Source organism: Acinonyx jubatus, chromosome C2 (genome assembly GCF_027475565.1).
Source record: "Acinonyx jubatus isolate Ajub_Pintada_27869175 chromosome C2, VMU_Ajub_asm_v1.0, whole genome shotgun sequence".
NCBI classification, from domain to species: domain Eukaryota; kingdom Metazoa; phylum Chordata; class Mammalia; order Carnivora; family Felidae; genus Acinonyx; species Acinonyx jubatus.
Genome location: NC_069384.1, coordinates 152,552,773 through 152,563,377, shown reverse-complemented (window position 1 = coordinate 152,563,377; position 10,605 = coordinate 152,552,773). Strand labels below are relative to the sequence as shown.

Below are 10,605 nucleotides of genomic sequence, written 5' to 3'. Positions count from 1 at the left end.
AAAATATTTGAAATATTTGAAAAAAATCTACAATTTACTTGAAATGGGTGAATTTCTTGAAAGACACAAATTACCAAAACTGATACAAAAATAAAATACCTGAGGGGCACCTGGGTGGTTCAGTGGGTTAAGCGTCCGACTTCAGTTCAGGCTGTGATCTCACGGTTCATGGGATCGAGCCCTGCGTCAGGCTCTGTGCTGACAGCTTAGGGCCTGGAGCCTGCATCAGATTCTGTGTCTCCCTCTCTCTCTGCCCCTCCCCTGTTTGTGCTCTGTCTTGCTGTCTTTCTCAAAAATGAATAAACAGCAAAAAAAAAATTTTTTTAATTGAATATCTGAGTTACTCTATATGTATTAAATCTAGTAAACTAGTAGTTAAGTTTCACCAAAGAAACATAAGCAGAGATTACGTAACAGGTGAATACCAATCCTATACTGACTCTTAGAAATTAGAAAAACACTTTCAAACTCATAAGACCAACATTACTTTGATACAAAATCCAGAAAAACACATTCAAGGAGTTGAAAACTATAGTTCATTATCCCCTTTTGACCACAGATATAAAAATCTTTGACAGATATGGATAAATCATGTGAGGCACTATGGAAACAGGAAAATTCATCCAGCTCAGGTCAAATTTATCTCAGGAATCCAAGATTACTTTAGCAATTAATGCAATTCACTATATGTACAAAATAAAGAAGAAACATATATGGTCATCTCAATAAAGATAACAGCATCACAAAATTTTAAATCCATTCATGGTAAAAAATTTGAGCTAATTAGACACAGAAAGGAAATTCCTTGGGATGACAAAATACATCTATGAAAAGCCTACGGACAGGATCATACTCATTGGTAAAATATCTCCTAGGATTGTCGAAAGAATAAAAAGAATAATGGGAAAATAACTATGCCTGGTACAAAGCAAATGCTATGGAAGTATTCGCTATTATTAACAAAACCCACAGGAACACCAAAGATCAATAGGAAAAATTGATAAATAAATTCAATATATTCTAGTATTTTCACATTGAGAAAATACGCAAAATTAAAGAAAGTCAACTAAATCTATGGGAAACTATAGGTACCAATAAAGTCCCTATCAGTTCAAAAATAATTATGGACCGTTGTGTGCAGGAACCAGGGTATAGTCATTTGTAAGAGCTGATTATTTGCATTTCTTCCCATCTTTTGTTTCAGTTATTTCATGCGCACAGCTAAAGTCAGCCATGTGGGAGTTTTTATGGCATGGAAATCAGCAAATGCTGCAAATTCTTTTTTTTCTGCCTCTGACAAGCTGGTTGTTAAACATCTACTGGCGATCCCATGGTCTTGTGGTAGAAGGAGAAAATCCAGACCCAAGACGTAAAGAGAACAACATTCACACATTTCTTTAATTAAGAAAAGTTCTAAGTAAATTTACTTTGGCCAGTTATGTAACTCATTGACACTAAATCATAAGAACAGGTATTTGCTTTAAGCATAGGTGTGTATGCTTTTCCATCTTGCCATGGGTTATATTTCTTTGCTAATGTCCATCAAATTTTGTGAGGCATGCTAATTATGAGACATACGAATAGGCAGGCTGAGCAATTCTTATTAACCCAAATTGATTAGGCAGGAGTAAATTAGAACTCTGGAGTCTGATCCATGTTATTTGTATCAAATGTCCATAATTCTGCCTCCCCTCATGGCTCACGATGAAAACTAAGGGATGAAAGTTAAAATAAAAAGACGACCAAGCTATACAACGTCTCTTCTTCCTTCCTTGTGCTCCATATGTATGAAAAGGAACGGTTAAAAATTCGCTCATTCGAGCAAAAATCAACTATCGGGACTACATCAAAATAAAAGGCTTCAGGGTAGCAAAGGAAACAATCAGTAAACGTAAAAGTCAACCTAAAGAATGGGAGAAGAGATTTGCAAACGCCATGCTTCATAGAGGGACAGTCTCCAAAATATATAAACAATCTATAAAACCCAACACCCGGAAAGCAAATAATCCAGTTAAAAAAGGAGCAGAAGATATGAACAGACTTTTCTCCAAGGAAGACCTCCGGGTGGCCCACAGACACATGAAAAGATGTTCATCACCACTTTTCATCAGGGAAATGCGGGTCAAAATCACAATCACCTCCTACCTCACCCCTTCAGAATGGCTACAATGAACCACACAAGAGACAACATATGTTGGCGAGGCCACGGAGAGAGGGGAACCCTCTCACACTGTTGGTGGGAATGCTAACTGGTGCAGCCACTCTGGGAAATAGTATGGAGGTTCCTCCATACTCAAAAAACTAAAAATAGAACTCCCCTACAACCCAGCAATTGCACTACCAGGCATTCATCCAGGGGATACAGGTGTGCTGTTTCGAAGGGACGCATGCACCCCCATGTTTGTGGCAGCGCCATCGACAACAGCCAAAGGATGGAAAGAGCCCAAATGTCCATCGCTGCACTAAAGAGAGAAGCTGATGTAATACAAACCTCCTTTGGTGTTTTACTTCTCAGTTACCTTATGCAGCTTTCTCCTCGTACCTCCACTCGGAGGTTTTAAACGCATCTCTTTGTCTCTCGCATCAGTCATCTGTGGAGAATTTTAAGCCAGATTTATTAACTAAAAAATGTAGTGACAGAGGTCTCACGAGGCATATGCTGGGGTTAGCTTCGGACAAGAGAAAACAGTGCGGTTCAATAATGCTTCTCCTTTGAGGGCCTCTTGCCAAGCAAGAGACCCTGTGGCCCTCCAGAAGGTTCTTTCTCCAAGCTCCAAGTTTGCTGCAAGGAAGGCCAATGCACCTACATCACAAAAAAAACGAAAGGAAGTTTATGGGGACAATTTACCTGCATTGGTAATTTTTTTCCTACCTGGCAAGGTAGTGGGTCTCACGTGGAAAGAATGGAACGCTGTGGATGTTGGGCCCGCCAAAAAGCCAGGCTTCATCACAACACTGCCGCTTGCTGGCTCCAAGTCTTTTAGTCTCTCTGAGCATCCGGTTCCTTTCCTAGAACACGGGCGGGCAATCCCCACCTCGGAAGTCATTGTGGGATTAAACAAGCGCTTGGCGCATAGAAAATGCTCGTGCGCCGTGGCTTGCGTTGTTCGAATTGGTGCGATGCTCATCGCTCTGGGAAATAAAAGCTGTCGTTGTTAAGGGTCACGCGTTTCTGGTGATAGCTAGGCGTCATTCGGCCGAGCAGGAATTATGCATGAAGATTATCTTTGAAATGGGGAGGGTGCCGATGGGTATCGGGTTCACTGCAGTCAGGTGAAAGCCGTGGAGGCGTGAGAGCCTCTGGGGACATTGGTACAAAGGCAGGTTCCCATGCGGTAGCTACGGAGCTTTTGATTCCCCCGCTCTGTTGCGGAAACCGAGGGCCAGCCCTGCAAGCAGCGATCTCCTGACCCTCTTGCGGGGGATTCCGGGAACAAATACGGGGAAACTTCGGTTGGTTTCTACGATGGGCCATGCAGTGCATTTGTGATCCCATTTGGCCTTAGTAAGCTTGGGGGTTCAACTTGGGGGGGAAAAAAAAACCAAGCTGAAAGCTTTTAGATCTATTTAAACACATCCATAACAGACTGTGTGCTTCAAACCATCGCTGTAACCTGCTCACAGCAGGTCCGTGCAGAGCAGCGTGAGGCCTGCCGGGTCCTCGGCACAGGGTCAACTTGTGTTGGCTTAATCTGAGTCTTCCTGAGCCAGACCATCCCCCAGGGGCTCAGGGATGATTACCTCCAGGCTATATAGAGCAGGCTTCCCGGGCGGGCGTGTGACCGGGGCAGAGCCACAGGGCTCTGCCCTAAGGGCCCTGTGCGGGCTTTAACGCTTTGTGTCAATTGTCTAGACAGCAAGTTTTGAAGGAGGCGTTTCTCCTCTTCTTCGCCACCGGGTCCCACAAATGGGTAACACATCCTAGTAAGGCAGCGTGGTCAGAGCAGGGCATTAAATCACTCTGCGTTAGCAGATACACTAAAGAGCCTCAGCTATGGATTTAGCTGCCCCAAATCACACTGGTCAAAGTGAAGAGAGCCAGGATTTGAACTCGGGGTGGTGATTGGCCAGGAGACCCTTATTGTGCAAGGGACTGCAGAAGCCATCCAGGAACCCACGAGAGGCTCACGGGCAGCCCTGCCCTTAGCCTCAGCTGAAGCTCATTGCTCAAGTCCAGGGTCACTGGTCCTGGACCACCACGGCCAGCAACCCCGGGCCCTCCTTCCTGACTCAATCGTGCTCCGATCCTTCCTGCCACAGCTTGAGCCCCTTTCTCTGAGCTTCTACTGTAACACAGATAAAGACAACCAACCATACCCCTTCTTCCGCACCCTCAGTTTCAGCTTAAAAAACCTGATTAATTTTCGTCCTGCTAACATATTGATTAAAGCAAAAAAAAAAAAAAATCACAAAAATATGTTCTTCCTTTTCATACGTTCCGTTTTCTTCCTTTGCCTTACACCTGACCTGCAAAGCACGCCAGGGCAAGTCCCGTCTTTGTCTCCCCCACCCCCCTTCAGCCTCAGTGGTGTTTCCCAAGGGCATTTTTTAATTTTTTTTTTTTTTGAGACAGAGCATGAGCAGGGGAGGGGCAGAAGGCATTTCTTAAGTGAAGATGAAAAAGGAATACAGAGGGAATGTGAAAGAAGAGGAAAGACAGGCTAAATGATTAAGAACGGTTTTTCCTTCTCCCCAGTGATCTGTAGCTGGAACAAAAGCATTTGGCTTTGTTTTCTTTATAAGTAGAACTAAGCAAACTCAGCAATACCTATAACTCTCAAGCCCCAAACAGGTGCCCCCACAAACGAAAAGCACAGGATGGACCTTACAGACAACATGAGAGGCTAACACACACGGGGTGACGCCTCGAGGAAGAGGCAACGAGGAGTTTGCAGGCGGGTCAAAACGGGTTTGGCTCCCAGATGAAGCATTTGAGAATCGTCACTTGGGAGTGATTTTGAGCCTCTGTCCCTCTGGGTTTCTTCGTTCCTGAAATGGCAGTTGCATTAGATACATCAGAAAGCAGATCCTGAATTTAAAAAAGAATGGATTGGGAGACAGACAGGAAAGGGTTAATTACCTTTCCTGGGCAATGTTGGCTTCCTGGACGTGGCCCTGCTTCTGGGCTCCTTGGCTTGTTTCCATCCTGAGGGCCTGTGGAAGGAGGGACAGCAAATGGAGGAAGTATGCAGAGTTGAGAACAAAACACCAAGGGAGCTGAGAAAATCAGTGGAACAAAGGAATTCGATGTGGCCGCCCAGTGAGGATGAAGCCAGAAGCAGGTCTGAAAAGCTAGAGGAGGAGCGCCTGGGTGGCGTAGTGGATTAAGCGTCAGACTCTTGATTTTTGGCTCAGGTCACGATCCCATGGTTAGTGGGTTCGAGCCCGCGTCAGGCTCTGCACTGACACCACGAAACTGCTCTGCACTGACACCACGAAACTGCTCGGGATTCCCTCTCTCTCTCAATAAATAAATAAACTTAAAAAAAAAAAAAAGCTAGAGGAGCAGCACCAGGGAAATTCTAAGGAGCCCATACATGTGTCCTGTAAGGAGATCAAAGGTTCAGGTTATTTGTCAAATGGCAAGCTTTGCCCACGCTGCTTTGGAAATTTCTGCCCGGCCTTTGCGGTTGTAGCTACACGTTATTTAATTATAAAGAAATAGGTAAAGAAGAGCTAGAAACGTCTGAGGGGAGAGTAGGACAGCTGTGACCTTTGATGCCATTCTTCCTGGGGACACATTCCATGACACTACTTCCTAAAGCATAGCCTGGCTTGGAATCCCAAGGGGAAGTTTGTTACAATTGACTGTGGGACCTACCTGCAGACTGTCTGACTCCGTAGAACTGGGGTAGGTCCGCAGGATGAACATTTCCAGTAGGTTCCCAGGCGATGCTTTTCTATTAGCCCAGGGACGCGCTGAGAGCCCCTGCTTGCAGATATCAGTTTATGCAATTGCAAGCAGTTATCAGGGCTCCGAAATTAGCCCTAACTATCGTTGGCGATGTCTTATCTGCAAGTGTCCCATTTTCAGGGCCCGGCCCCAAGAGCCCTTAAACTGCCATCAGAATTTACTGGACACTGCTTTCCCCACCCCACCCCTGCCCCAAATGCATCCTAGAGTAGGTATTCATCTTCCAAATTTGAAATCTTTCTTTGTATGTCTTCGGTGTTTGAGCTTTTCCCACTTCAAAGGCCTATTTTGTGATACTTTCAGTAACAGTTGCTTACAGAAAAAAGGGGTAAAATCCTTACATGGGAGTGTAACCTTTTAAAACCATTACAGACCACAGCTGAGCCTCTGAAAGGTACATTAAGAGGACAGCTGTGCGGGAGGCATTTTGAGGAAATCTCCAAGCCTGCAATTTGAAGATCCTTTTAACCACCTCCAGCGTCCCAGAGATCTCAAGCTCTCTTTCTTCCGGACAAAATGCTATTTCCAGGGTTTTCTCTTTCGTTGCCTAAGATCCCACCATACCAACATGTGAATCCCCGTTTATTTTTGTATTCTTTTTATGTCTGGCTCCTTGGAGCTGTTCTCAGAGTTAGCTCCAGGCAATCTGCTGCAGATGTGTGAGAGGATGGTCAGCAGACCTTGACCATCTTTAAAAAAAAAAAAATAGCACTCCTATGATCTTAAGAATAAAATCCAAGAGGAAGCCTAAACAAGACAGTGACCTCCTGGTTAAGGTATTTAATCCTTTCTGATATTTGCATCTCACCCCGGGAGGTACAGACGGCAGGTTTATGTGGGAATGGCTTGCTGAAAGTTTGGGACCATATTGGCATTAGGCCATGTCAGAGTAGATAAGTAGGCAAATCACGCGTCCACGTTTTGTGGTTCTACTGGATGGAAATTAAGGCTCGGCAACAGGTTAAGAAAAAGACATGTTCAGGTGAGGATGTCTACCTTACATCTTGCTTTCTATCAAGTGTACAGGCGTATCCTCTTTGGATCTCTTGATAGATTCCTGTAACAAAGAAGCAGAGAAACAAGATGTTGGCAACTTTACCAACTGAAAAAAAAATCGTGAAAAGAAGGGCTTCCCGAATGTTATTTCCTTTATCGGTGTTTCCAGACCGTCAGGTTGTTCTTTTCATACCTTGCGAGCATCACAGCTAAATGTGATATTCATACTATTAAGTAGCAAGCATAGCAGAGGCAGGAGTCCAAGGAAATGGATGCTAACCAGATACAGCTAGTGTGGACATCCTGGCGCATATTAGCTGAATACCGACTCTGATGAGAGCAACACTCAACCAAAGGAGAGTATCCCCTTCATCGTTATCTTTACCAGAGTCACTAGTGTAGTTTCTGCTTCCGTACTTTGTAATGGTGGCTTAGGATCAAATATAGGACCAGGAGCATCCCCGGTCTCCCTATCCTGTATCCCTTACGGCATAGCAAACTTTCTGAAGACTCTCAGTGACGAAACTCTGATGGGACCCAATGACTGGAGAAACAACGTCCCGAAACAAACTGAGAAGGGAACTTCTGTGAAAAATGCAACAAACGGAGACAGTAGCCCCGCTGGTACTTCCAGTCGAGAGATGACAGAAACCGGGAATAGGACGTGACCAACTTGTCAATAACCCACCGAATGGCCTCCACGTCTCTTGTTCACGTGGGCTACGGCTATCACGATGTAATGTCTTCAAAATTAGAACTAAAACGTTTTGAAAATACTTATTGACTAACTCAAAATAGCATCAATAAATCCATTACACTTTCACAGAAACGACCCATTAAAAATGACTGTCTTTCCCCAAGCCACAACGAATTCAGTGAGAAGAAAACATAGTTTTTACCTTTTGCAAATGTCTCTAGTTTCTGACTTCTTGGAAGACAACTGGTTTCTCCTACTACCTCTGCCTGAAATGTTTGGTGCCCTTTTGTTTTAGTTGAAGTAAGTGGGAAAAAAAAAAACTGGCCTCACACATATATGCAGTTGGAGAAGGGGAGGGTGATTTTCAGAGCCTTCTCAGATAAATATGGATACTCTCCTTTGAAACTACACCTACTCTTCACAAGTGCTCATTTTGTAAATGTTATTTAGAATGTAGAACCTGAAACCATATCAATGAAAGTTTTCATACTGTTATATTAAACCTCATTGGTCTATCTTGCATGTTAAGTGGATATTTTACTCATCAGTGATTTCATGACCTAATACACACACACACAGACACACACACACACACACACACACAGGTTATAACGAAGAAATGCTAAACAAAAAAGTAAAATGGTATCGGGTGGGGGGGGGGTGCTGGGTGGCTCAGTCAGTTAAGCGTCTGACTCTTGATCTCAGCTCAGATCATGATCTCATAGTTCCTGGGATCAAGCCCGGAGTGGGGTACTGACAGTGCAGGGCCTGCTTGAGATTTTCTGTCTCTCTCTCCCTCTCTCTCTGCCCATTCCCCACTCTCTCTCTCTCTCAAGAAATAAACATTTTTTAATAACATTTTTTTTAAAACGTGAAGCAGCATTAATATTAGCCAAAATTGATGTGAGGTAAGTAGTTCTGAAAAGAAATAGTTCTTCTTCAATATTTAGGTTCCCAGAAACATATCGTTTACATTAATAAGGCAAAAACTTGGATAATAACAGGGCAAGTCCATTCCCTCTCTCAAAAGTTGGCAGATCACAAAAGAAAGCGTAAAGGTAGAAAAAACTTGAACATTAAAACTAACAAGTCTTGTTACATAGATGCAGTAGGACTAAAAGAAGGATGAAGGAAGGAAAGAATCTTTGAGTCTAGTGAATGCAGAATGCTAATTCCTACCAATATGCTTATGAAGTCAAGTACATGGGGTATGGTAGGATGTGACAGTAAGCTGCAAAGCAAAACTTCACAAGTTACAAAAAGCAGAAATCATAGATGTCATTCTCCTGACCACGAACACACAGAGACAAAGAGCAGAGCTCCCAAAAGTAGAGCTTGCTGAGCGTTTAAATTGCTGTCCCTGGTAACACAAAATGTAGCCAGAAGTAATGAGGGAAAAAATAACAGGCAAACTACATCAGTTTTCATGGGGGGGGGGGGGTGGGGGAAGCTGGGTATTGGTTTCCATCCTCCTGTAAAATGGGATTTACCTTTATAACAATAATAATTTTACAAGATCAAGAAATAGAACATGAAATGCAGTATGTACGCATCTTAAGTGATAGAACCTTCATTGATAAAACCAAAAAAAAGATGAGGGAGGTTTTGATACACTGGACTCAAGTGTCCATTGGGTAGATGTGGATGAGACATAAATGATTCCAATCGCTTCAAGTAATGTCTTCACAGCTGTCTCTTCACCTTTGGGTTCTGGTCCATCATGCGCGGGCTCCTTCAAAACTTGATTTTGTACTTGTTGGCAAAAACAGCAGCAAAAAAGCCTGTCCAATTCTGCATGCTCTTAGCAGCTGCAGGTAAGAGAGAATTTCTCTTTCCTAATAATTTTAGCAAACCTTCTGGGTAGCACCTCATGCCTAATGTAATTCCCCACGATAGCAAAGGGAAGTGTCTGTCGGAAGAGAGGCAACATGTCATCCCAATTGATGGCAAGAATACAGTTGGCGGTTTCCAAAACTCCTCGTTTGGAAAGCGAGAATGTACCCTAGGAGTAAGAGGCAAACTCCAAACTTTGATGAAGGCCACAAAGAGAAAACAACAATGAAGCTTTAAATAGGCACAAAATAAGATTGAAATGAAATGTGACATACGCATTATGGAATGGGAAAATGCGAAATTCTAAAGACGTCAATCACTGCCAAATTCATCGTGATTGAAATCTCAAAAGAATTTTTAAAGACTCTTGGCCAGGAGATTTTAAAATGTATCTGGTCCCACCAGAAAAAAAAAAAAAAAAGAAAAAGAAAAAAAAGGGAAGGACAAGTCAAGAAAATGTTTAGGAAATTATCAGGGGATCTTTGTAAATACGCAAAAAAAAAAATACTCGAAACCTGTAATAATTAGTCCACATAATATTAACATGAGAGTAGATATGTCAGTGCCAGACCCAATGGAGAAAAACCTGTGAATAACTAACTGGAAATGATCTTTACAATATTTTTCATACTTTAAATCATTTGGGGTCAAAATAGACCCTTTAATAAATTAGCGTGTTCATATACTATTGGTAACCTTTTGGTAAAACACTGTTAGATTTCTTTTTCTCATCCTGCAAACTAGACTTCTCCACATCATCAGGTATATTCTTGTATGTTCCTATTTTTATTCTTATGTATAAAACCACATATTACCTTATCATTCATCAAAATGATTAAAGAACAAAGAAAAGGAAAGAAGGAAGGGGGAAGAAAAGGAGGGGGGGGGAATGAGTAAGGGAGGGAGACAGGGAGGGGAGCTCTGTCCCTGATGGAATTCAGGTCGCATGGAGAGGTCACGGCTAGTGCAGCAGGTAAAGCGTCAATGGCACCAAGCTCTGGGGAACTGCAGGGGTGATTTAGAACTTGGTGACTATTTATGGAAGGAGAAGTGGAGAATAACCCTGAGGGACCTCAATTTCTTTCTTTTTATAATGACGTTTCAAAGCTGAAGAGACCAGATTTTAAATTTTAACATCCAAAATCAAATTTTTACCCAAGACATT

General features: G+C 42.9%; 1 long non-coding RNA gene across 2 annotated transcripts; it reads right to left on the bottom strand.

Moving 5' to 3' along the window:
• Nucleotides 1-1,024: 1,024 nt before the first annotated feature.
• LOC106982620 (uncharacterized) lies at nucleotides 1,025-8,133 on the bottom strand. 2 transcript variants are annotated; one of them, XR_008298096.1, is made up of 5 exons: nucleotides 7,810-8,133; nucleotides 6,911-6,971; nucleotides 5,822-5,929; nucleotides 5,081-5,154; nucleotides 1,025-4,989 (listed from the first exon to the last, which is right to left on the bottom strand). It is a non-coding gene; the product is annotated as an uncharacterized LOC106982620 (long non-coding RNA). The 2 variants fall into 2 exon arrangements; XR_001431386.3 differs by lacking the exon at nucleotides 5,822-5,929.
• Between the last annotated feature and the right edge of the window lie 2,472 nt (nucleotides 8,134-10,605).